This window comes from Ambystoma mexicanum, chromosome 1p, assembly GCF_040938575.1.
Source record: "Ambystoma mexicanum isolate Mex_15411 chromosome 1p, UKY_AmexF1_1, whole genome shotgun sequence".
In the NCBI taxonomy this organism is placed as follows: Eukaryota; Metazoa; Chordata; class Amphibia; order Caudata; family Ambystomatidae; genus Ambystoma; species Ambystoma mexicanum.
In genome coordinates, this window is record NC_090921.1 from 488464597 (window position 1) to 488490339 (window position 25743).

A 25743-nucleotide genomic window follows, 5' to 3' on the forward strand; every position below is an offset into this window, starting at 1 on the left:
CCTACCGGCCTCCCCTCTTCCCCATTCGTGCTTTCTGTTCCTTTTCTCCGCTTCTCCCCCTTGTGTGTTCGTTCGTACCTCGCGTCCTCCTCGGCACCTCCACCCCTGGCCCCCTCCGTCTCCCCAGCCCCCTCCCTCGCCTCGACCTCTCATGCAGATGTCTTCCATCACCGCTGAAGCCTGACTTTTATTTCCTCCCTGTCGTGTTTATTTTATGTCCCTGGCCTGCTCCCTCCCTGGCGCACATTATGGAATATGAAAGCTGTATGTTGAGAGAAATGAAAATATCCGGCTTTGTCAGCCCCGCGAACCCCAAAGAAAAGCCTCGACGGAGCCTGGTGGGCGGCGCTGTGTGGGGGTGAACTCGCTGTATTGCACCGCCCAGCATTACCGAGCTGGACTCGCAGTCCAGGCCTATATACCGCGTTTTTGGGGGGGGAGGGGCTTCTGGGCTGCTATGCTGCAAGCAACCCCTTATGCTACCAGTGCCTCGTCTTCCAGGCAGTTATTTCCGTTTCTCGGGTGGTTAGAGGTCAAATGCCAGTTGACCTTACTTCACCCGAGCGCGTCATTGAATACATTGGGGCACCTTGGCAGATCAATGGGAAGCAGTCGCGGGTCTCGTATCTTCAGGAATGCCCGGACTCCAACCTCGAAAATATGTTGCCAGTGTCCAGTGCTATCCCAGTTAGGATAGAATGCTTCCAAGCATGCTGTTTCGGAGAGGAAACGAAGAGCCGAGTCTGTTCCACCCTGGGTGTCACTGAGTAGATGGGGAAGGATTCGGTCCAGTGTGAGGTGCTTCAACCTGCAGTGGGCTGCAACCTTTTGGCTCACCAGATGTTTGGGACTACAGCTCCCATCAGCTCTATTCAGCATAGTCCATGGCGAGAGATCATGGGAGCGTTAGTACTACATTTCTGCAGAGCCGTAGGCTGCACACACCCGCTGTACAGAGATGGCTGTGGGAGACTTATTCTGAAGGTGGAGCCCGAGTCTGTTCAGCACAGGCTGAAGGTGTAGACGGGGCCTGTGTGGTCAAAGCAATGCCACATTGTAGTTTGGGCTGGGGCTACTCAATGCACAGGGTCGTTTTGGTAGATGGGTGTTCTTTTATGTGTCGTCGTGACACCTATAAGCCAAAACTATTGCACTATAGTACAGGTAGGCTTGTAGGTGTTATTTACCCACTGATTGCTCGCCCATGGCATCCCTATGGCCATTACTACCCAATTCCTGCCCCACTCCACCCAAAACACATCCTCAGGGGAACTCTTCAAGCTCGCTTTATTCAAGCCTTACCATCAAACGTTGCACTCCATGCCTGCCAGTGTTTTTTTCAAAGCAGCCTTCTTGGAATTAATGACTTTTTTGGAGTTGTAAACCCACGACTGGTGTAATAAAAATGTCTTTGTTTGGTCTGCCTTCAGCCACTCGAATTATAAGCACTATGCGTGACCTTTACTGAAAGACTGTTAAAAACAAGCAGTGGCAAAGCCAACAGTTTTGGCTTGTGTATGGCACTGCTACTAGATTCCCAGGTACTCGCACCCTTTTGCACCTGCCACCTTCAATGGCCAGTTAATAACACTATGGCAGTGCCTGGCAAGCACCTGTCCCATGCCTACACAAAAAACCGAAACTGTTGGCATTGCCGATGCTTATTTCCAGTGTCACAGGGTCCGTGGGGCGGAATTTTGCCTAGTGATCATCACTCGAGTAGACTGAGGGTGACTGAGTCTGGGATTGGCTCACAGGCAAATAACTAGGGAAATGTCTGAGGGCCTGGCCAGTGTGGACCTGTTCTCTGAGCCAATGTCACTGGGCAGCTGATCGTTTTTTTTTTTTAAAGTACTGTCCTAGTGTGCTTTCAATATGCATCACTTCCGACACATGTTTGTGTGCCCCAGATACCAATTTAGGCAGTCTCATGATTAAGGGCCACCTTTTTTTATTCCCAAAACTATTTTGTGTCCAAATTAATCCATTGTGTAGATGATTAATTTATCCAATTAGCTAGTCATTGGGTCGGGTGGGAGGGCTTTTTACCATTGAACAGTGTCACTGGCTAGTTGGGGGTGAATTTCCTAGTGCAGGGTGCCCTCTGCTAAGCCTCGCCTTTCATCCATGCTTCGAGTTTCTCAGAGCTTGGTCATCCTTCAGCTGGACTGTGGAAACATCCTACTTCCCTAAATCCTAGGTGCCACCTTGGACCCTCTGAAAGCCATTCTGCATGCTGCAGCACGCCTCATCCCATGGCAACAAATATTCCAACACATTACCCCCACTCTCAAGGAGCTCCACTAACAACCATTCAAGCACAGCGTGCAACTCCAGCAAAGCACTCGCAATCAAAACACCACTCTACCTCACCGAGGAACTCTGCATCTCCCGAGGCCAGTGGACCACCAGAAGCCACTACATCACCAGAATGGAAATAAAGTCCTCCAAGGCGGGCGCTGGGGGGACTAGAAAACGGCCCTTTTCCAGCTTTGCACCCCGTCTCTGGAACAAGTCACTAATGCAGATATAACTTCCACCTCCATTCGACAGCTCAGAAAGGTCCTAAAGACACTTCTCTTTGAAGAACATCCCATCAATCGGTGATTGCTCCACTCAGCCTTATATTTTCCCAATCCTGCGCCCATATCGTCCCAGGTCCTCTACGACCCCATCAACCACATTAGTGTCCCTGTGGGTGCAACCACTGTGTGCAGTGCTATATTCCCTCCCAGCTAAGTGTGTGCCTTCCATAGTCCGTACATACACACACACACACACATGCAAAAGTGTCAAAGCCATCCTTGGCTAGGATGGGATGTGTTTGTCGAGTGTAGGGTGTCATTCGCCCGTGTGGTGGTGAATATTTTCATTGCACGCTGAGGGTGCCTATGTGGGTTCTGGAGCAGATTCTGGCTGTAATATGGCCCTCTGCAGCGAAGTAGACCTTCAGGCACGTGAACCCCCTTCACCCACCAACATCAAATCTAAACCTATTGTTTATTGGGTAAGAAACCTACATGGGAGCCAGGTGGTTCCATCTAAACTTAAAATAGGCAGGATGTACTTTTTGGTGGCCAATTCTGAGAAACACCTGCACACTTGACGGTTTACCATATTATTTATTTATTTATTTATTTCCTTTTCCCAACTACTTCACAATCTGGGCATCTCGTCACCACCCACTGCTGAGATAAACCCTTCCATAAAGTAATTACTTGATGTCTCCTACCACGACTCCATAGCTCCAACTCTCAGGGAAAAAGGAATAAGCACTACTGTACCTTTGTGTCTCAGTTAGATCCCCTTGCTTTACTTGCTGGTTTGCGGTTCCCTGTAGAATCCATCCGTCTCCTGCACATAGCCCAAAAACCCAGCAGTGCATCACAAATGATGATAATAATAATTTGCACTTATGAAGCACTACAAGCCCTGAGGCATCTAAGCGCTGCTTGTTATTACCCACGGTGTGTGGTGCTCATTTATAGACCTGAGAAGGATGAAGGGCTGAGTTTGGCACTGCCGGGATTCGAACCTGCATTGGCAGGTTCTGCACGGATGTCCAAGCAAACGCTCTACTCACTGTGGTATCTGACCGGCATGTAGGTAAAGAGAGTCTATGTTACCAGTGCTCGTTGCAGCCCACAATGACTACCAGCGGAAGCTTGGAATCACCTTTTTAAAGCTCCCCACTGCGTGTTTGGGACCAGCCGTGCCCTGAGTCCTCCTAACTCGCCAAATCTGTCTCCATCCAAGGAGCACGGTTTGAAGTTGTCTGTGCCCAACTGCCTTGAATATGACCACCAAGAGCAGCAGGTCCAATAGCTGAAATGGCGTATAGGCGAGATTTGGTATGGACTGGACCATTATGGACTTGCTGGCCCCATTAAATCACTTTTTATGACCGCTTTTCAAGAACCAGCTGGCTCAGGATCACTCGCTTGTAGCAGCATTGAAATCCTGGTACTCGAGGTTGTTGACTCTGTGCAGGAGTACTAAAAATGTACTATTGCCATCCATTCATCCACTACAGCGATAACGACACAGAATTTGCCACAAACCATGGTCAACCCACATATTGGAACTGATGGAGCAAGTGGTGACCAGCTTTAGCCAATGTTGATAGTTGAACTGAAATGGTGACAAACCACTTTGCTCGACAGCCGCCGTCGGCCTGTGTTCTGGTGATAAGATCGGTCGATACCTCGCCACTTTCGGCCTGAATTTTGGTGCTTCTGCTGAAACTGTGATCTAGCTCTTTGTGCCCGAACACTATCTTCCCATATTTTATTACTAGAATGCAGTGGTGATACAGGGTTGTAGCTCAGCTACTGTCAGCTCTGATTTTGTTCCTCGTATTGCAACAGTGATAGTGATCTATGCCCAGCCACGGTTGTATTTTGTTGCTGCTAGTGAAGCAACTGTGTTATGTTAAGATGATTACTACCACGCACCGTTACCATTTGCATGGTCTCCAGGTGCTCACGTGGCTCTGTAAGTAAGACGGCGGGGTAGGTTAGTGAGGGACGAGGGATAGGATAGAGGCTGTGCTCTTCTGTTGGTGCTTGCAGAACCTGGAGAAACTGGCATCCGTGCCTGGCAGCTTTCTGAGTAGTCAGTGTTATAGCCCTTTGTTCCCGGTCACTGTCTGCCCATATTTTTCTGTACTGTAGCAGAAATCCAGCGGTCTTCCCGGCTATCGCTGGCCCCGGCATTGCAGACGTTTTAGAGCTGCCCGTGCCTCCCAACTGTCGGATTGAATTTTGGTGCTGGTACTGAAGCGGGGATCTATTTCTCTTTGCCGAGCCACGGCTCATGTTTTGGTCAATGGCTACCATTGACCCCTATTTCGGTCCTTGTATTCCAGCAGTGATGGAGCAATCTTTGCCTGGCCATTGGCCTTGTTTTGGTGACTGTACTGCTGTGGAGAAAAAGCGGTCTATGCCCGGCCACCACTGGTGCTTGTACTGCAGCAAATATAAACAGTGCCCCTTGATAGAGAAGTATTAGCGGTTTGCAGGCAGTACAAGCCGATTATTATGTCCGAGCACAATATATAACTATTGATCGAATCCTGGCTGAGCTCATTTATCAAAACGGATAGGGCAGTGAACAGCGCCAGGAGGAGATTAGCTGTAAACATTGCCAGTAGATCAGCCAATTAAAGGTGGGAAATGAGAATGGTGCGACATACAAGGAGTGTGGGCACAGACCTGGGGCCAGAAATTCAGATGTAGGGTAGTCGGGGGGAATCTGGACATTTTCCCTTCTAAAGGTTGGAATGGATTCACATTTAAGAAGGCAGATGCTCTCCCTTCTAGGATCCAGACGTATTTCCTCTTGGGATCCACATCTTTCTCACCTAATTAATATGGAAGTGCCAGAGATTTGCATTGCAGGGATACATGAGTATGGAATCTTTGGCCACTGGGATTACGGAGATTTGGGCTCTGGGATTCCGGAGGTTTTGGCCACTGGGATTACAGAGGCTTTGGCCACTGGGATTCCGGAGGTTTTGGCCACTGGGATTACAGAGGCTTTGGCCACTGGGATTCCGGAGGCTTTGGCCACGGGCATTACGGAAGCTTGGCCACTGGGATTCCGGAGGCTTTGGCCACTGGCATTACGGAAGCTTGGCCACTGGGATTACAGAGGCTTTGGCCACTGGGATTCCGGAAGCTTGGCCACTGGGATTACGGAGGCTTTGGCCACTGGCATTACGGAAGCTTGGCCACTGGGATTAGAGGCTTTGGCCACTGGGGACACAGAAGCCTTGGCGACTGGGGACACAGAAGCCTTGGCGACTGGGGACACAGAGGCTTTGACGACTGGGGATATAGAAGCTTTACCACTAGGGTTTACCTGATGTTGTCAAAGCCCTGGTTTCATCAGCCCATCCATCCAATGTATCCCTTGATCGTTTACCTTAGCGCTATTACAATATCTCGCCCTCATTTTACCAGTCAAATTGGTGCTTCTTTGGAACTGCCTGAGCAAAACTGCCCTCTAATGACTGTGACAATCGAAGGCTACTGCTCCTCTGCAACTCAATGTAAGTGTGTTATTCGAGAAAGCAAAACCTGCTGCCTGGATGGAAAGACTTGGTATGCTGCAGGCCCTGAAAAGAGCTGCTGGTGTTTCTGCATCTGCAACCGTGCTCATGTAAGGACTTGCACTGCACTGGCATGACCCATGCATTATCGCAGTGTGACCAACTGGTTGTCAGGTCTAACTGTGGTGCCCTTTAGCAGGGTCATTGGAAGCTACATTCATGTCACCATGGGACGTATAATTTGCCTCTAGTAATAAAGGTGCTCTGACCAATACTCAGAATGTTGGACTTGGAGGGAAGAGCGGGGGTTGAGTTATGTAAGATGTTTTGGTTCATCAAATTAAGATGGTCACCAAAGTCCCCATCCACCATGAACGCCACTTGAGTCATATCATATCGCTATTGGCTATGTTGCACAGAATCACACTGGGACTTGCATTTAAGACCTCACGATTGGCTTAGTGCAGCATGCTGTACCAAGAAATCGGAGGACACAAAACTGCTACCTACGTCATAAATTGACTGAAAAAACCCTACCACCAACCTCCTGCCGTCTTAAAGACCTTACACTGGATTCCAATAAGGCACTGGCCCACTTTAAGACACTCTACCTGTCTACAAGGCAATACATGGAAGGGCTCCATCCATCTCCAAATGTGCTTGACACCCCCCCTATCCACAAATCGGACTCCTATGGTATGCCGTCCCCTTAGGTACAAGTCGGTTTGGGGGCACATCGAAATGGCTCCACACGCAAGGCTGCACCCCTTAGAACTCCCATCCCCTCTACTGCAAGCTCAATAAGACTTCTGTAATTCCATAGACGTCTCAAGACTCGCCCGTTACCTGGAGCCTTCAAAGCTTAGAAGCAATATTGACCAGGAACGGCCATCCACAACGGTATGCATATCCAATCATTGCCTGGCTCCAACCCACCAAAAGCAGGTGGCGACGCATCTTCTAACTCAGCCTGTTCTCTAAACCCTCCCCGAAGTTCTCCAAAGTGGGTGACTGGTAGCATGAGGGCTTTACAAAACCCTAGACAAATATGGATACGAGAGATTTTGACCTCCAAGTCTATAAGAACTTCGAGCTATGGTAATTTCCATTTAACGTTTTGGGTTCTTATGAAGTGTCGGGGGCACATGCGCTCTAGGGATGCAAATACTTGACACCTAGGGGGACTGCAGTCTTGCCCCTTAGATGTGTAAAGCCTTACCCTCTATGGATAAAGCAGGTTTATAGGGACATTGAAGATTTGAGTTCTTGGGGTACAGCAGTAGCTTTGACCTCTAGTTTTACTGCTGCTTTTAAGACTGGAACCCTACAAGGGCTTTGATCTCTAGGCAGATAGGATGGACTTCTAGGGATGGAGGATATTTTACTTTCGGGGATACTAATGCTTTAATGGCCTGGCATTCATGAGCTGTTACGTCTTGGGGACCGCTGCCCTGGACCTCTAGTGACCAGAGCTGGCGATTCTTCAGGTTTAGCCCGTAGACTCTGCGATTTTACACTCTTCCGGATCTTCGTGAAAGAGTGTGGAGCAGCAACTCGGCCCACACCTACATATGATTGTAGCCAATCACAACAAGGTATAGGCGTAGTGTAAGGCGCACAATTCCCACCCCTATCTGGCAACCTGCAACTGGCGTCTAGCAACTCGTGCCTATCGCATGCAGCGACTCAGCTTTGCCCCATTACCATGGCAGTCTGCCTCAGACCAGATCTATCAGGGCCGTGGCCTGCCCAAAGAGATGCAATCATCTTCGTTGCTAGGGTCCACGATGTGCCACGGCACCAGTCACCAGTTCTGCTCTAGAGTCACAGCTCGGCCTCAGTTTCCACCTGGATCCTCTACAAAGAAGGACACTTTCCTGTCCATTGAAAATATTGTCTGCAAGAATAGCCATCTTTAAGTAAAAGTGGTGTAATAGGTTTGGTTTTGATGCTGCAATTCCTTGGTCAATCGTGTGTCCTCCGTTCCATTGCAAAGTACGCACTGCAAACCTTAAACTCTAGCTACCGCTGGGCAACACCAGCGGCCCCATCCGCGTAACAGTGATATGATATGGTATGATAGTTTATTTATATAGCGCCTATACACAATGTGTTTCAAAGCGCTTCAAGGCAAGGGAGCGAACAAGGGAAAAGTGTTTTGTGCCTGAAACACTTGTGTATAGGCGCGCTATAAATGCCATATCATAAAATGCAATAATATTCTTACAGGCCATGAACAATAAGAAAGTGAAATTAACTATCATACTCTGCCTGATGACATTTCAGATAGTGCAAGAGCTAAGACATAGATAAGGAAGGGAGGGGGTGAGTGGGAAGGAAATGGAAACAGACAGGCGACTACCGTACTAGGCCTGACGACATTTCTGGTAGAGCCGGAGAAAAACAAAAGGTGAGGGAGAGGGGTGCAGAAAGGGAGGGGAGGAACAAAACAAGCGACTATCTTACTAGGTCTGATGACATGGAGGAGGGGGGACAAATAAGGGAAAGGGGTAGGGATGGAGGGGAGAGGAGACAGGCGAGGTTGCTATCATGCTAGGCACAGGGCAGGGACTATTCTGATAGTGCAGGGCTTGGCTTCTTGCGCGTGTGTATTGTGCACAGCTATTGGAGTAGCATCAGTGGCCGGTGACCTACATTTCAGGATTTTTTTTTTCTTTTCAAATGTAGGTAGATGTACTAGAGACTTCGAATCTCTATGTGCTTGGAGTCTAGGTGTGACTTCTGGGGCACACAACCCTGGATTTCTTTGTACATTGCTGCTCATCTAGTTTCTGCCCGGCGTGTGCTTCTACACCTCTCTGCTCTTTCCCTTCCTTGGTCGCCCTCTCTTTTCTAACGTCCTCTGTTGTAGCTCTCCGGTCGTACTGCCCCCCCCCCCTCCACCTCCTCCCCACCCCATTTTCCCACCTTCTCTATTTTTTGTAGCCCCCGGTGGCCGGATAATCTCCATCCATTTCCCCCCTCTGTTCTTTCTTCCCCGATAACTCCCGGCGGCCCTTTGCATTCATTTGCCTCCCCTCTCACTCCCTCTCCCTCGTTCCTGTGCCCTTCTCTGCATTGCGCTCCCAGCTCCTTGCCCCCTCTTTCCGGTGTATTGTTCCCAAGCCCTCGCCGTCCTCGTCTCTATCGCTCTGTCCATCTCGGCCTCTCTCAGGACCGCTTCCTTTGCACTTTTCCATTCACGCTTCCTTGTGATTGTGTTGTGAGCGCTGCCAGCCCAGCAGTCCTTTTGTGCCGGCGAGGCTGCTGATTAATCAAGGTCCCCTCTCCTCTCGCCACCCCCCCTCCCTCGTGTCGCTCTCTTGACTCTGCCCAGACTGCCCGTCCTCCCTCTCTCCCTTGTGTCCTCATGTTCCCCTGTGTGGGTGCTGGCGTTATTCTGTCCTCTGGACTGCCCTCTCCCCACATGCACGCTCGTAGGGAGTCCTGGGGTGGCATCGGAACCTGATCGGACTCCCATGTTATCAATTGCCCCTCAGAAATAGGTTGCTGCCTCCATGTGCAGAGCAGCTACTTTTTGCTTAAATATACTGTCACCCAAAACACTCAATTTTCCCGTGCTTTGGTTGACAATATATTTAAGTAAAACATAAATATTTCGGCGCGCAGGTCCCTATTCCCCGATGGCCGCGACCTGCGCCGAAACAGGCGGCGTCCAAAGCTCTGCGCCGGAATATTAGGATTCTGGTTGGAGTTTGTCTAGCCCGCACTTTTTTTTCCCTCCCGAGCGCGGTGTTACTTAGGCGTGCTCTACTCATGTGCCCCATCCCCCTTCCCATCGGATGTTCTGGGGGCGTCCTCTGTCCATGGATGCTGCAGCAGTGTCCCTGATCCTACGAGGATGCGATGTGCGTTCTGGTTCTGCGTGTGCGCATTTTGATCTTTGCACAGAGACTTGAGTTGAGGGGGGGCGGGGGGGCTGCGTGTCCTTTCAGCTTCTGGGGTGTAACACCTGCTAGCGCGCCTTCTCATCACCAAATCACTGAGTTCTGTGATTAATACTAATGCGGGTGCCAGGGGGAAACTCCCAGGGGAATCGGCGTACGCGCACCTGGGGTACGTGTGAACGGCAGGACGGGGCTCTTGAGGGATAGAGGCAGGCACGGGCCATTAACAATCGTGTGTTTATAGCGCACGGCCGCCACACGTTGTTCCACACCTGAACTTAACAATACAATAGATTTCATTGTATGCGATTAAGAAGGATGAGTCCGAGGCTGCCAGGAAGCTGATAACAGCTATTGCCCAGGACAAAGGAACTCATTTTAACACATTGGGAAAGATGAAAAGCTGAATCCTCCGTACAAAGTGCCAACGTGCCACCTACCTGCAGATTGCATGCATGTTTCTGCAGGGGGTGTCCAACAGACTTGTCTGGTTTTACTGGAGAAAGGTGGGTTATTAGCCCCAGAGGACACATAGATGTGGAGGGGTGTGGCATGGAAGGAAGACAAGACCAGGAACTTAAGATGGTGCGGTTGGTGGGGCTTGTGTTGGAGGGCCTGATGTTTTGGGGGGGTTGGGGAATTGGGGGTGGGGCGAGAGATGTTACCATTCTCCCTTATCGCCGTTTGTGGTGTACAAAGGGATTTAATATTCGGAGGGCACGCCTTTCTCCCACCATATAACCCAGTTCCATTCATGACGCCTCAAGCCAGTCCTGCTTTTTGGCTTCCATTTGAATGCTGGAACTAGTTTGGTTTTTTCCATTGCAAGTGTGGGCCTACGGGCCTACAAGTCCCACCATGCCCTGCGAAAAGAAAGAAACAGGACTGGTGAAAGATTCCGTATGGAACTGGGAAACTTGGCAGCTATGCGCCTTATGCACATTTCTCATGAAGCCCAGCCTGGGCACTGCCTTGCCTGAAGAAGCTCTGTGTTATTTCGCGTGCTGGCTCTGTATACATTACCAGTAAAACACAAATGCAACTCTGGTCTTTGTTTGAAAGCGTTGTTGGGCGCCGCCAGCACTAGCTGACTTCTGCAGATGAAGCATAATATTCTATTGCGGCATCTGACCTGTTGGGAGATTTCCAAGTGCCCTGCAACCTAGCGAACCCCCAGCCAGGCCGCGGGGTGCCCAAGCCCACTCACCTGCTTTAGGAACCCGCATTGCAGTTCTAGAGACCCCACGGGGAAGGTGGGTAGGGAGGTGAGATGGCGGCCAGGTCTGCAGCGGGCCTCGGCTGAGGGCTGTCTGGAAGTGAGCAGCAGTGTCTGGGGCCAAAGTAAGCAGTATCCATTGATCCGGTTTGCTGGCCGCTATCCAGCGCAGCTGCCGCCGAGCGCTGGAAGCCGGTGCCCATTTCTGACTCCTCCGATACTGGGCCTGAGACCAGAGAAGCGCGAAAAGAAAATGGCTGCACAGGACTAACCAGAGCGTGTGCAAGCTGACGTTACCACAGCAAAGGGCAAACCGAGGCATTCCGAAGTCGACAAATGAAAGCATTAGGCAGTGTGAGATCCAATTGTTGCAAAGCCTAGCCGACCTTGCCTTGGCCTATCCCAAAGTGAACTAACCACAGTGAGGCGTATTCTTACGAAAGATTTCTCTTTACTGCACCTTTCCTTCCATTTTTATGGACCCCCAAACCTTTTGCTTTTATTTTTAATCCTGACCTTTACTTTTTACAATGCAGTGAACCCCTGCCTCCCCGCCTAACCACTGCAGTACCTGACTGATCCCTGCCTCCCCAAGGCTGCCTCCTCAAGGCCTAGCCACTTCAGGACGTGACTGACCCCTGCCTCTGCAAAGCCTAGCACTGCAGGATGTAACTGTCCCCTGCCTCCCCAAGGCTTTGCCACTGCAGGACGTGACAGGCCCCTGCCTCCCCAAGGCCTAGGCACTGCAGGACGTGTCTGACCCCTGCCTCTCCAAGGCCTAGCACTGCAGGCCCTGACTGACCCCTGCCTCCCCAGTGGCTAGCCACTGTAGGCCCTGACTAGCCCCTGCCTCCCCAAGGCCTAGCCACTGCAGGACGTGACTGCCCCTGCCTCTGCAAGGCCTAGCACTGTAGGACGTGACTGGCCCCTGCCTCCCCAAGGCATAGCCACTGCAGGACCTGACTGGCCCTTGTCACCCCAAGGCCTAGCCACTGCAGGATGTGACTGGTCCCTGCCGCCCTAAGGCCTATGCACTGCAGGGCGTGACTGGCCCCTGCCGCCCCAAGGCTTAGCCACTGCAGGACGTGACTGGCCCCTGCCGCCCCAAGGCCTAGGCACTGCCAGGCATGACTGGCCCCTGCTGCCCGAAGGCCTATCCACTGCAGGATGTGACTGGCCCCTGCCTCCCCAAGGCCAAGGCACTGCAGGACGTGACTGGCTCCTGCCACCCCAAGGCCTGGCCACTGCAGGCCCTGACTGGCCTCTGCCTACACAAGGCCTAGCCACAGCAGGCCCTGACTGGCCCCTGCCACCCCAAGGCCTGGCCACTGCAGTACCTGACTGGCCCCTGCCTCACCAAGCCAACAATGCCTGCTCCCTTCTAAGCCCATGCTCTATCGAAAGTAGACCTATTAACTGTTGCTAGTCCGAGCCCTACAGAAAAGCAGTGAAAAGGATTTACATTTTTACTCCCAACTGTAAAAAAACAGGGAGTAAATATACTTCCACTTCAAAATCTTATCCTAACTGCTGCTTTATCAAAGCAGCCTGAACTATGGCCAGGTCATGTGTAGTGAGGTCGAATCCAGCCACTTCACAGACCTATTCAGATGTGTGCTTTTATGCGTCGAAGAAGGAAGGAAGGGTGGACAGAGGGTGCGTAGGTTACGGGGGAGGGGTGAGCTCCAAATGAGGAGTGAGAGGATGCTAAGCTCCAGTTCCCCCAGGGATGATCCCTCTGTTCAGACACGTCCTGATTCCTTCCTCTGCTCTGGGACCAATTGCCTCTACATTTTCAAAGCAATATCCTGGAGCTTGGTCTGAATAACGGCCCTCATAACTGCCGCTGATGCCTACGTCAGTGCTCCCATCCCCCCACCTTCTTGTATTGGGAAGAACGCCTGTGAAGTCCCAGTGCACTGGCTCTGCTCCTGGCTTCCCTCCTTCTTTCCGGTCCCTCCTCTCACACTTCTGCTGCTTCTCAACGCCTTCTGCTCTGGAGTTCTGTCTTTTCTGCTAAAGTGCTGGGGCTGCGCACCTGCAGCAAACGAACCACAGTAACATTAATTTTTCTACTGAAGGAACAAAATGTCTGCAGGAGTGGGACCCCTTCATCCATTGTATGAAGTTATTTATAACGTGCCTGTACACATGTGTTTCTAGGCGCGACAAGAAAAGGGCGGGAAGAGAGAGGGAGGACAAAACCAACCATCTAACTAGTCCTTGTGTCATTCAAACTATAGGGTTCCAGATACAGCCCCTAAGTGCGCGGTAGGCCGGGAGGCAGTGCAGGGGCTACTGGTTGTGGGTGAGCCTGGTACCACTGAGATTGAGGGTAGCCAGACAACCAGTCGGCGCAGAAGACGGGTCGGTCAGCAAGGGAGAGCGAGAGAGAAAGCAGAAGCACAAAGGAAGGTCTTGAGCTGCTTCCGGAACTTCAGGTGGTCCGGCTCAAGTTTGAGAGAGGTAGGGAGGCCATTCCAGATGGAGGCCCCTGCAGAAGAGAGAGATCTACCCCGACTCTCTTCTCGGAGAAGCGTCTAGCTCTCAGAGATTTGGAGTTGGCTGAGCGAAGGGCTTGAGAAGGACGGTGTTTAGGAAGAGAGACTTGGATGGAGTGTGGGCCCCGGCCCCTGAAAGCCTTGTGGACGATGCAGAGGGTCTTGAACTTGATCCTTGCAGCCACAGGGAGCCAGTGGAGAGATTGTGTTCCACTGTTTTCTACACAGAGTGCAAAGTTACAGAAACAGTGACATTCCTGAAGTCGGTGTGCAGTCCCTGCATCCGTTCTACAGCAGAAGTGATTCCCTGCACATATTCCAAAGCTAGAGTTTACTTACTGAATTCAGTCTGCAGTAGCAGCAGAGTTCCTGCGTCCATATTATTTACGGCAGAAGTGGAGTCCATGCATCCCTTTTACCGCAAGATTGGCATTCATGCATCTATTCTACTGCAGGAGAGCCCCTGCATCCATTCTGCCCTCAGGGCGGAGTCTCTGTGTCTATTCTCCAACAATAACAAAGTCCATGCATCCGTTTACTGCTGACAGTGGTGTTCCTGCATTCCTTCTATTACACCAAGAGTGTGAAATCTTTGTACAATTGGACAGCAGGAATAACGCCCCTGCATCCATTCAACAGCAAGAGTGGATCCCAAGCATTCCTTGAACAGTAGGGGTGTGAAGTCCCTTTATCCAGTGGGTAGCAGGAACACATCCATTCCACAGCAGGAGTGGAGTCCAAGCATTCCTTCTACAGCTATAGTGGCGTTCCTGCAACTATTCTGCAGTGAGTGCAGTCCCATGCGTCTTTTCTGCTGCAGGAGTGGAGTGTCCCCTGCATCCGTTCTGCTGCAGGAGTGGAGTGTCCCCTGCGTCCATTCTGCTGCCGGAGTGGAGTGTCCCCTGCGTCCATTCTGCTGCCGGAGTGGAGTGTCCCCTGCGTCCATTCTGCTGCCGGAGTGGAGTGTCCCCTGCGTCCATTCTGCTGCCGGAGTGGAGTGTCCCCTGCGTCCATTCTGCTGCCGGAGTGGAGTGTCCCCTGCGTCCATTCTGCTGCCGGAGTGGAGTGTCCCCTGCGTCCATTCTGCTGCCGGAGTGGAGTGTCCCCTGCGTCCATTCTGCTGCAGGAGTGGAGTGTCCCCTGCGTCCGTTCTGCTGCAGGAGTGGAGTGTCCCCTGCGTCCGTTCTGCTGCCGGAGTGGAGTGTCCCCTGCGTCCGTTCTGCTGCCGGAGTGGAGTGTCCCCTGCGTCCGTTCTGCTGCCGGAGTGGAGTGTCCCCTGCGTCCGTTCTGCTGCAGGAGTGGAGTGTCCCCTGCGTCCGTTCTGCTGCAGGAGTGGAGTGTCCCCTGCGTCCGTTCTGCTGCAGGAGTGGAGTGTCCCCTGCGTCCGTTCTGCTGCAGGAGTGGAGTGTCCCCTGCGTCCGTTCTGCTGCAGGAGTGGAGTGTCCCCTGCGTCCGTTCTGCTGCAGGAGTGGAGTGTCCCCTGCGTCCGTTCTGCTGCAGGAGTGGAGTGTCCCCTGCGTCCGTTCTGCTGCAGGAGTGGAGTGTCCCCTGCGTCCGTTCTGCTGCAGGAGTGGAGTGTCCCCTGCGTCCGTTCTGCTGCAGGAGTGGAGTGTCCCCTGCGTCCGTTCTGCTGCAGGAGTGGAGTGTCCCCTGCGTCCGTTCTGCTGCAGGAGTGGAGTGTCCCCTGCGTCCGTTCTGCTGCCGGAGTGGAGTGTCCCCTGCGTCCGTTCTGCTGCCGGAGTGGAGTGTCCCCTGCGTCCGTTCTGCTGCCGGAGTGGAGTGTCCCCTGCGTCCGTTCTGCTGCCGGAGTGGAGTGTCCCCTGCGTCCGTTTTGCTGCAGGAGTGGAGTGTCCCCTGCGTCCGTTCTGCTGCCGGAGTGGAGTGTCCCCTGCGTCCGTTCTGCTGCCGGAGTGGAGTGTCCCCTGCGTCCGTTCTGCTGCCGGAGTGGAGTGTCCCCTGCGTCCGTTCTGCTGCAGGAGCAGAGTGTCCCCTGCGTCTGTTCTGCTGCAGGAGCAGAGTGTCCCCTGCGTCCGTTCCACATCGAGAATGCAGGACTGAGCTTAAATGGAGATCATCCATTGTTTTATACAGCAGAGCTGTATAAGCTGTGCTTATTATGAATGAGCTAAACCCCTATATTTAGATCCAGCACAATCTCCTGGGAGTCAAGTTCCTGCCTTCGATACTATAACATGCAATGGTTGAGGTGCCTCCTGGGGTCCAGGGTGCTCCTCCCTGGTATCTCCTTGGTATGAAGCGAAGGCCTTTGTGCCCAGGCAGATTCTCCCTGGATAGGGTGCCCTGAATGGCCTGGTTTAGAGAAAGAGATGAGGATTTTGATGAACGATTCTCTTTAAGCAACATTTCATCATAACTATTATAACCATTATAATAATGTTGTATTCCTAGATTATCACTCAAGCCAGATGTCTGGCATCTAGGGATGGGGTCAAACCCCCAGCCTTTCGTGTAACGGGCGCATGCATTAGCTGATGGTGCCACAGAGACTGCTTGGGAAATATTTACATTGCAAGAAGGCCTGTAATAGCAATCTGAGCAAAAGCTCCTTTGTATTTAACATGTGTACTGTCACAGCCAAACCACAGTTTGTACTCGACTGAATGTTTGGAATCCACCCCCTTTTCCACCACCAAACAGTACTCATGGCACACATTGTAAAATGTTAGTCCTACCTTTATGTTGGTGGCCTGTGCAGGTTTTTTTTTTTATCTGGTCAACCTAACCCTGAAGCGGCCAATGATGCGCAGAGGGGGTTTCCCCCGAATCTCTGTCTGGGCACAAAGATCCCAGGAGTGGCTGGTGGTGGTCACGCCTTCGCGCTGGCAGATTAGATTAAAATTATGCATATCCTCAGCAGTTGGCATGCTAGGAATATGGGGAGTGGAGTGCTTTAGATTTGGGGTGGGGGGTGTGTGTGTGTGTATTTTATAAAAAGTACGGTTTTTATATAGCACAAACTAGACAAATATATCGGAGCGCTTTACAAATACTCTCAGAAAATTAAATAACAGAATCAAAATACAATAATACATATAATGCCTTAATTAACCACCTTTTTAAACTATTTCTAAAGAAAACGGCATAATCTAAAATCTGGCTAAAATTACTTTTCTAGATAGAAATTACACCAAAAATATTCAAGTTAAAAGTATTCAATAAAATCTAGTTAAAAACTATTTCCCAAAACAATGTTTTAACAGCTTTTCGGAAAGTCGGTGTGTATATATACAAATTCAAAATGTCAATCAAGAGAGGTGGTGATCAAAGAAGGACCACACCATGTGCTGGATCCAGAACCACGCAAAGATCAAAGGGGGTCTGCGTGCAGGATTGAAAACTGCACACGGATCAAAGACTGTCTGCGTTCAGGGCTCAAACCAGACTCCGATCGGGTCTCGGGCTGTGTGCAGTGGTCGAGACTAGCACCGCAGACAATGATCAGAGAGGGTCGTAAATGGTGCCAGAACGAGACCCGACCAGGCCGTGTCTGTGTGGTCAGTGGTCAAACCCAGCACAACATAGTAATGATAAAACGGTGGTGTATTGCTTGGTTGTGTGTTATCATCGGGTATGGCACTTGCCCTCCAGAATGCAGTCCCGCCTCTGGCCTGCGTCAGCAGCCACACACGCTTACATTCAGCCGCCTTCCAGCACCTGTTTTGTTGAAAGCTTGTCTGTTTTGGCCTCTACTCCTGACATTTTGGAAAGTAAAATTTATGCAGAAATGTCACCAGTCCAGACCAGAACTACAACCCCTGGCGGCATCGTACTCTTCTGCACATCGTGTCACTGACGTACGCCTGTATGGATATATTGCACCGGGGTGTGCGTGTAAGGGACACCCCACCAGAGTGCAGCTGAGCTGAGAGGTAACGGACAGTGCATCGTCCTATTCTAAAACAAGGGCTTTGGACCATAATGCGCACGTGTGGGAATCTTGCAGCAGTGGAGTAACTTTGCTGAAAATGTTGGGGGGACATGACATCTGAAGAAAAGGTGCCCCAGCCAAATTAATGCGGAGAAAATAATGAGCCATGAAAGTTGGGGGGGACAAACACCCCTGCCCCCCCCCTAAAATTACACCCATGCTTGCAGTTGTGCGTGCTTGTAAATGGACACCGCAAAGAAGGGCGTGTGCACTTGATCACATAGGGGCTTCTGCTGATGGCCATGGCAGGTGTGAGTCTGGCTGGTAGATGGATGGCTAGAATGTGCGCTTTTACATGAAAGACTGCGCTGAGGGCCATATGGGAGAAAGGGTGGGAGGGGGGTCTATGCTAACTTTGGCAGCAGCACGACACAAGAGTCATTATAAAGCTGGAAATGGCAGAAGTGGCTCTTTAACATTAATGAGAACAAAAGCAGGTGCTGCTACTGTCTCATTAATGCGCGTTAACGCATGGCGTCAGTAACGGCTATGGGTTGCAGGAGGCAGCGTTGCGTGTGTGACAAATCAACTTCTGGGGATGAATATCGGTTTCTAAACCATCAATCAGCCCACACCTCTAGTACACCCGAAGAGATCCGAACAGATTGGAAATGATAAACCTCCTTGTCGAATTTTTGTAATGTGGACAGAACGGCAGGCTTATCTCCACGAGGCGTGGATTGTTGGTATACATTTATTACCCAGTGATAAAAGGGACTGTCCAATTAAGGTTGTTTACAAATATCTACTCTATTATTATCACAAAAGGCAGTTCTAGCACACTACAAAATACAGCCCACCCTGTAATGGAATGCAGAGGACAGACAGTTTCAAGAAGGAAAAAGGGGATGCACTCTGGATACTAACAGGAGGGTAGTCGGTAAAGTAATTAATCGCAATAATTCAAGGATACTTGGTTTCAGTACAAAGGGAGCAATGGGCAAGGATACTTGGTTTCAGTACAAAGGGAGCAATGGGTCGTTAAATGTCACTAGGGACCTTCGGAGAAGGACCAGGGGGACAGACCCACAATGTACCTTGTGCTTGTGTTCTTGGTGCTCGACCAGTGTAGAGACCGATTCAGGGTGCTTTCCAACTTCTGTGACAGAGTTCAAAGCAGGAGACAGCTGTGGGTATCGGGCAGAAGGCAGTTCGGTGAGCGAGGCTGGATAGACGGCTGCAGGCTGGCCTACATTGCGGCTCAGGGTCAGGAAATGTCTCAGTGCTAGTTTGTGGGTCTGAAGCACTGGTCGAGGTGTCTCAGATGACGTTTGTGACTGCAGCCTGACAACAGTCGGTGTCGGACACTGGTTGATGCTTGTCGATGCACTCCTTGTAGCTTCTTTACTGGGCTTGTGTCGTTCTTTAAGGCGAACGGCCCAAAGCTGAGGAGAGTGTTGCAGGCAATGGCCTTGTCCTTGGTTTGGTTCAGAGACTGTCACTTCCCACCTAGGTTCTGCAAGCAAGCTTCCTATCAGGTCACGCTGTGTGCTGGCTGGGTACCGGTTCTGGAGCTGTTCCGGGGGTCCTCTGGATTCAGTATCTCTCTCTGTTCCCTGGGCGATGTTTAGGGATGGGATCTTGCTACCCTCTTTGGATGTCCTGGCTTTCCTTCACTAGCGGAAGCTGTAAGGCAGACTGTACCTTCAGCCAGGGTCAAAATTAGTTATTCTTGTTACTCCTTGTGAAGTCTTCAGATGATCTGCCAAAAGAGGGGCTCAACCCTCCTTTAAAGCCAAATGGGCCCCAGTGATTGGTGTAGGCTAAGGCTACCTTAATGAACCAATCCTGGGTCCCCACCAACAATCTTCTGTTATGCGTGAGGTCATAACCAGAGTGCTTTGCATCAAGAAAGGTTAGGGGGTGAAAACATGTACTACTAAGTCCCACCCATCTTCCTGTCTGTTGTGGATCAAAGAGTCTCTCTGGTTAATTGAGCTCTCTGTGGTTCCTCATTAAAGGCAGGTCTCCCTTGAAGTTGTGACTAGAACATAGTTTCTGTCTCTATCCAATCACATACACCTACCCTCTGAATTGGGCTCCCCCTGCGGGGGTTGCCTATTGTAAACAGCTGCCCCAGACATGACATTTCACTGCCCTTGATACTTAGAGGCAGGAGCTGGCTTTAGGTTGACATTGATGCATATCAAAGGTGTTGGGGTTCCCTGACTCTTTTGTCCATCCTGTGACCAGGCCTCCCGTGAGCCTGCTTGAATTAACTCTGTTTAATATGCAAGGCTGCCACCAGCAGAACTGACAATAGACAGGGCAGATCCATGGAGCCTTTAATAGTTAATTAGGCGGGCCATGGCAGGAGGAAGAATTTGCCCTCCCCCTTCTGAGGGGCAAGGTGTAATCCTGCCTGTCATATCCCAGCTAAATATGACCGGGGGACTGCGCCTGTAGGCTTTGTCCACCCAGTGTACACAGGTCTATGTGTATGTCGTGCAGTGTGCATTGGAAAATGTGTGTGGATTAGCCCCACACATGTTCTGGAGGCTGATCTACCATCATTCAATTTCATTTAAAATTTAAACAAAAGCCCAGGCGAGTGCACACCCACCGGGCGGATGGTCGAATTCCTTACAGTGTGGTTTGTGGTTAATTGCTGAGGGGTAGTTGTGGGGTGGAACGTGTGAGCACTGCGGGTGTTTCTTCCCAGCTAGGATATGGGGAATAAAGATTAGGGTTGTTTTGGCTGCAATACCACTAGCCTCTGTAAAAATGAAGCCCCAAATATAAAGCAGAAACGGAAAAGAGTTTTGTGGTTGTTTATCTGTGTATGTTTTTTAATCTGCTGGGATTTTTAGTGCAAACATGCTGCCTTCTGAGTGCTTCCAAGCTCTTTGAAATACCATTGCATGCTGCAACGGCAGGAAAATAACTTAGCTCAGACAGCAATAATAGAGGAGAATGAGTCACTAAGTAGCACAGATTCTGTGCTGGACATTAGGCACCTGGACAGGGAGCAGAGGGTGTGGGGACCTCAAAAAGTCCAACATTGTATTAAATAGCCCAGTAGCCACGAGGGTACTCACAAGTGAAGAGGGATGGCAGCAGGGCCTTTCAAGTTTTTCGTTTGAAATCCTCGTCTGTGCTTGGGGTGGGAGTAGCTGCCCAATGTTGGCCTTATGACACAGCAACAAACCTTCAATTTATAACATTAAATGTGCACTTTACAGCGCGCCTGTTATAGGCTGCCTTTGCAGACGGTCACTCCCTGTGCTTTTCTGTGTCCAAGGTTCTTGTGTATGTGGGATTTTCCACTCTTTTAACTACCTTTACTAGACTCCAAAATGGCCACCATTATGCCACCATTGGGGCCTGTGGAAGGGCGGTCACACAACATTCGATTTAGTTATAGACGTAAGGCACTCGGCTGGGTCAAGGTTGGGTATGTGACCCCTGGTGGAGCGTTTTGATTCTTGGAATTATGCAATCACTGAAGCTTGGATCCATTTGAGCCATGTGTATGTGGGATTTCCCATTCTTGTAACCATCATTACTACACTCCAAAAATGGCCACTGGCATTACGCCACCATTGTGGCCTTTCCGGTGAGCGGCCATAGATATTTTGTTTAAATCACGGGCGCGGGGCAGCCATCTGGTTTCAGCTTTGTGCCTCGCATTCCGTGGGTGACTTGAGTCATGGTGAGCATTTGGAAGGGACTGGTGGGGCAGCTCAGTGGGAGCTTGTTTTTGACATGTTACTGAGACTGGGGTTGTTTTGTAGGTGCTGCCTGGATCTTTTAATAAGGATACGCTGTTGCTGATAAAGTTAAAGAATTAAGCTGCATGGGAGTGAGGTAAGTGTTCCCCTTATACGATTTAGCACTGCCTTTTAGTAGGAGCTTAGAATCTTTGAGGCATAGAGTTTTTATTTGAACTTATTCCTTAGGTTTTAGGTTCTTGCCATCACTGATACGATTTTTGGCAAGGTCAGTACTTTGCCTTATTTTGAATATAGGGGAAGTGATGTTATATTTCAGTTGGGTTAATTTGACTTATCCTAATTTATTGTAGGGAGTCATTGACAGGGGAATTGAGTTTGAGAACAACATTTGTGTGGCACTTGAAAAAGGATGACGTGATCTATATGAAAACGCGTTGGGAATTTGGGAATTTTAAGAAAAGTGGACAAAAGACCAGACGCTCGTCTGTTTTATATTTATGTTCATTTGAAAAAGTAGTGAACCTGATTTGATGGGGCTGTGTGCTTTTCAAACATACATTTCATGCACTAGACGGGATGACATAGAAATTGTCCCCTACAACATTGTTTGTGAATTTGTTATATTTTCAATGGTGTTTGGAAGCTGGTTTTCTTTGAAAGCTTATTTTTGGGAAATAGTCGGACTACGGTCAGAAATACACTGGATTTATATTCTGAATATGTTAACAAATCGGTTTCTTTAAAAGTTCCATGTGAATTGGTTTAAATAATTTTCTTTGTGCATTGAAGATTATTTGATGCTAAATAATTGTGTTTACCCAATTGAGAAGGGGCATTGGCCCGTTGGGAGTGCATTTGGGTTGCTGGTAGCATCTATGAGCCTCGTTTTGCTGTCCAGGAGGGTTATTCTCACCTCCTTGTCTGTTTACTCCAGTTTCCTCTAAGTTGGTAATGTAGGGTTTACGGTGCACACGTTACAGGTTGCCCTTGCGGGCTCCTTCTCACCTCGTTGCCTTTTTACTTCCGTATTGTCTATATTATCTCCTTGCTGACGAGGAGAAATTCGGGGTACATTTAGTGTTTCAGCTACCCACTGGCTGCCCGCCCCATGACAATCTACACACCTGCTGCATTCTTTTTACTCCATTGTAATTGAAATACCACATGGGTGCCTCTGACTGTTTTCCGCAGCTGTAGGCAGGGCCACCCAAACCTCATGTTGAAATGGCCCCCACCAGCCCTGACGTGCCTCAGCCCGTCATGCAAGCCAGTGTGGTCTCATAGCAACCATAATTTGCCCTACTAGTTTCCTTCCTGGGAATCCCTCTTTTGGTGCCACCGGGCCTCGCCCATGCCCACAATGAAGCGATTACATTCCCTTCTCGCACTACTTTTTGTTGTGATGTTTGTCCGAGTGACACTTCCCAATTTCTCCCAGCATGCTCTCCATTTTCAGAGGTCTGCTCCCCCCACGCCCTTTGTTCCTGCTGTAGAGCCCTGCTCCGCCACTCCCCTGTCTGCTGGCACACCCCACTCACCTGTCCCATCCTGCTTGCCCTACCTACCTATCCCACACCTAGCATACATCTGCCCGACAGAAGCGCAACGCACAATGCTTTTTGTGCTTGTGCTTCTCCCTGGCGGCCTCTGTCACTGCACCGCTCGCCCACTGAGTCCTAGCATTCGGCTTAATGCTCTAGCAGATCGAAGTAGTTCTTTTTACTTAATTAAGGGTGTGGAACTCCGAGAGCTCTTCCGCGTTTCTTCTCTCAGTTGAATAACAGAGGCAGGGTTCAGTAAGCACTCAGCGACTGCTCATGTCCCGAGCTAACCTTGCCTAATCGGCGGCCATTTTCTTACGCCCAGCGGAGCTGTTTACAACACGCTAGCATCTTGGCCGCTGCATATGTAGTCTTTGTTCTTGAAGAATGGGCACCGAGGCAGTATTGTGGGGCAGGCATTTTGCATCAGACATGTGCATCTAACATTTGACGAGGCAGCCCGATTGGTTGTTATGTGGGGAGGCCGTCTTTAAAAACACGCACAGTGGAATTCCTTTTCAACCCACATAGAAGGGACTGCGGGATCAGGGGTTTAGGTAGTGGGGTCAGAGGAGGTAGGAATGTACTGGGCACACGCCTTAAAAAATAAAGGGGATTCTGTCCGTGGCGTGAATTGCCAATGGCATTCACCTCCTAGAACCATTCTCTGCAGGTCCTATTGTGCATCTTTATTTACTTTTTATGTATTAACTCTTTTTCGCTTTTTATTTTCCTGCCACCATGTTTTATTTTCTCCAGCTATGCAGTATTATTTTGCAGCCATCTTGATATTTGTTGCAGGGTCTATTTGGTTCTTATTTTCAAGCCATTTTGGCACTGATGTGGCTGACATCTTGAGACTGGATGGTAAAACATCTTGATTTTTTTGTGAAGATGGCACATTTACATACCAGGAGATTTTGCTGAATGAATGTGGTGATTTACCTAAAAAGAAATGTGCCCAGCTGAAACAGCATTTTTGCACAGCCCATAAAATGGTCACCTTCACCAAGAAATACTTCGTTTCTGACAATGTATTTATTGGTTGTGTTAAAAGATATTGCACCAACTCACAATTGCAACCTCACAGAGCCAAGGCATGTCTGGAGTGTTGGATTGTGCCCCAGCCTGGGGAACCAGACCGTGGTCCGAGAACGAGAGTGTAACAGGTGGTGGTAAAGGAAAGGGAAAAGCGGGTACATATTTAGCCGGACATCCGGTGTCTGTGGGGGAGAAAGATCGAAACACCAGGATAAGGGAGGAGGGAATGGTGGTGTTCTTGCTTGGAAGTGAGTTGGCTTAGCCCACCTATCTCAAACGCAATCCGGTGCAGAAACTCATAGCTGAAATGCAATATGTTTGGAACAAATGTGGCCTGATCTTTACCCAAATCCCTAAGACTCAAGACCAACCACTTCGAATTTCCAAACATGCAAATTCAATTAAAGACTAAAACAAATTGGGGTATCCAATAGACTTCAAAATTGGGATATCCAATAGACTTCAAAATTGGGATATCCAATAGACTTCACTGCTGAACAGCTTTAGTATTTGCATTTAATGGATAATAAGCTGCAACATATCGGACAAAACACACATACCCCGAGTGTCTGGTTTCAAACAAGAAGATGGGATTTGTGTATCTGCCTTCTTTAAAGTTATTCAGAAGGTTTCCAGACCAATTAGGACCAATGACTCTAACCAGATTATCTCATTAGCTAAAGGTTTGTATCCAAGCTTCAATGCTCAGAGGGGTGACCAACCCTTTCAACCATCGGAGTAGCCAATGTTTCGAGTGATAATACTGTTCATTTCGCACCAGGTTTCAATTTGGTTTGTGGCGTGTTCCATCTTAATGGTCAATCTACTGATGCATACACGTCGCTCACTGGTCTGGCTATAGTTGCAGTTTGCTTAGAAATATTTGGTGTAATTGTAGTAGGTTTCATGGTGATTTATGGTCAAAAGGCCTAGGCGGGAGATAGTTCATCTGAAGGGCTCTTCCCATTTCAGGAACATTTTGTCAATAAACTGAATGCAGGCAGATGGCTTTAAAAGCATTGATCTGAAGTGAGCAGGCATTGGAGGGCAAGGGAATCTTGTTGTGTGGAAACTGGTCAACACAGAGCACCTGGTCGTGGGGACACTTGCCCACACAGGGTACTTGGCTGTGGAGACGCTGCTCAGCACAGAGCCCTAGCTGTAGGGCTCCTTGGTGAACAATTAGGGAGCCAGTTCAGATGCCGTGGAGTGCACAAATCGGGCATAAAAGCATGGCGTAAGTCCGGCTTATGCACTCTATGGCATTTTAGTGCTGTTTGGAGGCACGCAAAACAACATTTTCGTCATTCTTTACTTCTCAACCCTCAAAGAGCCTGTGGTTTAATGCCTGGATGATATTTTCAGGCAGGTGTTAAACCAATGGATTAGCACCTGATTGTATTACTTGTTTATGTTGACTACGGTTGCTAATACCTCTCTTTGGTCGAATCTTGTAGTTCGCACGACATACATATGTATATATAGTGGAAGTGGGTGAAGGGGGTGGAGCAGGGGGACCCCCATTAAAAAATAAATTAATTTGAAGCAAGCTGCAAGATTCAACCAAACTGAGGTCGGGGTATCTTTGGTCGAAATTAACCAGTTCAGACCGCACCTGATAAAAGCAGGAGGATTCCATAGGAATCCATTGTAAATGCATGCCGTCTGCAAAGTGCAATTTGCAGGCAGCATTTGTATTTTTGACAACACTGAGTAAAAGTGAAGAGTAAAGGCAATTTCTCCTGGTTTTGCTCTTCACTTTTAAACTCTTGTTTTGTAAATGTTTAAAATAGCACACAGAGGACCCAACAGCACATAACGTGCCAACGTTAGTGGTCCCTTGCATGCAACCAACCATTTA

The 25743-nt window shown here is 49.6% G+C and overlaps 1 protein-coding gene across 14 annotated transcripts in view; it reads left to right on the forward strand.

Annotated features, from left to right (window-relative positions):
• PTPRS (protein tyrosine phosphatase receptor type S) overlaps positions 1-25743 on the forward strand; it is a 671876-nt gene that overhangs the window by 277164 nt on the left and 368969 nt on the right. Inside the window, exon 1 of one of the 14 annotated variants that reach the window (XM_069649334.1) lies at positions 21361-21433. The exons of the other annotated variants lie outside the window; for them this stretch is intronic. The gene's annotated coding sequence lies outside the window, so the exon portion shown is untranslated. Of the gene's footprint in view, positions 1-21360; positions 21434-25743 lie in introns of those variants that run through there. 14 annotated transcript variants of the gene reach the window in all.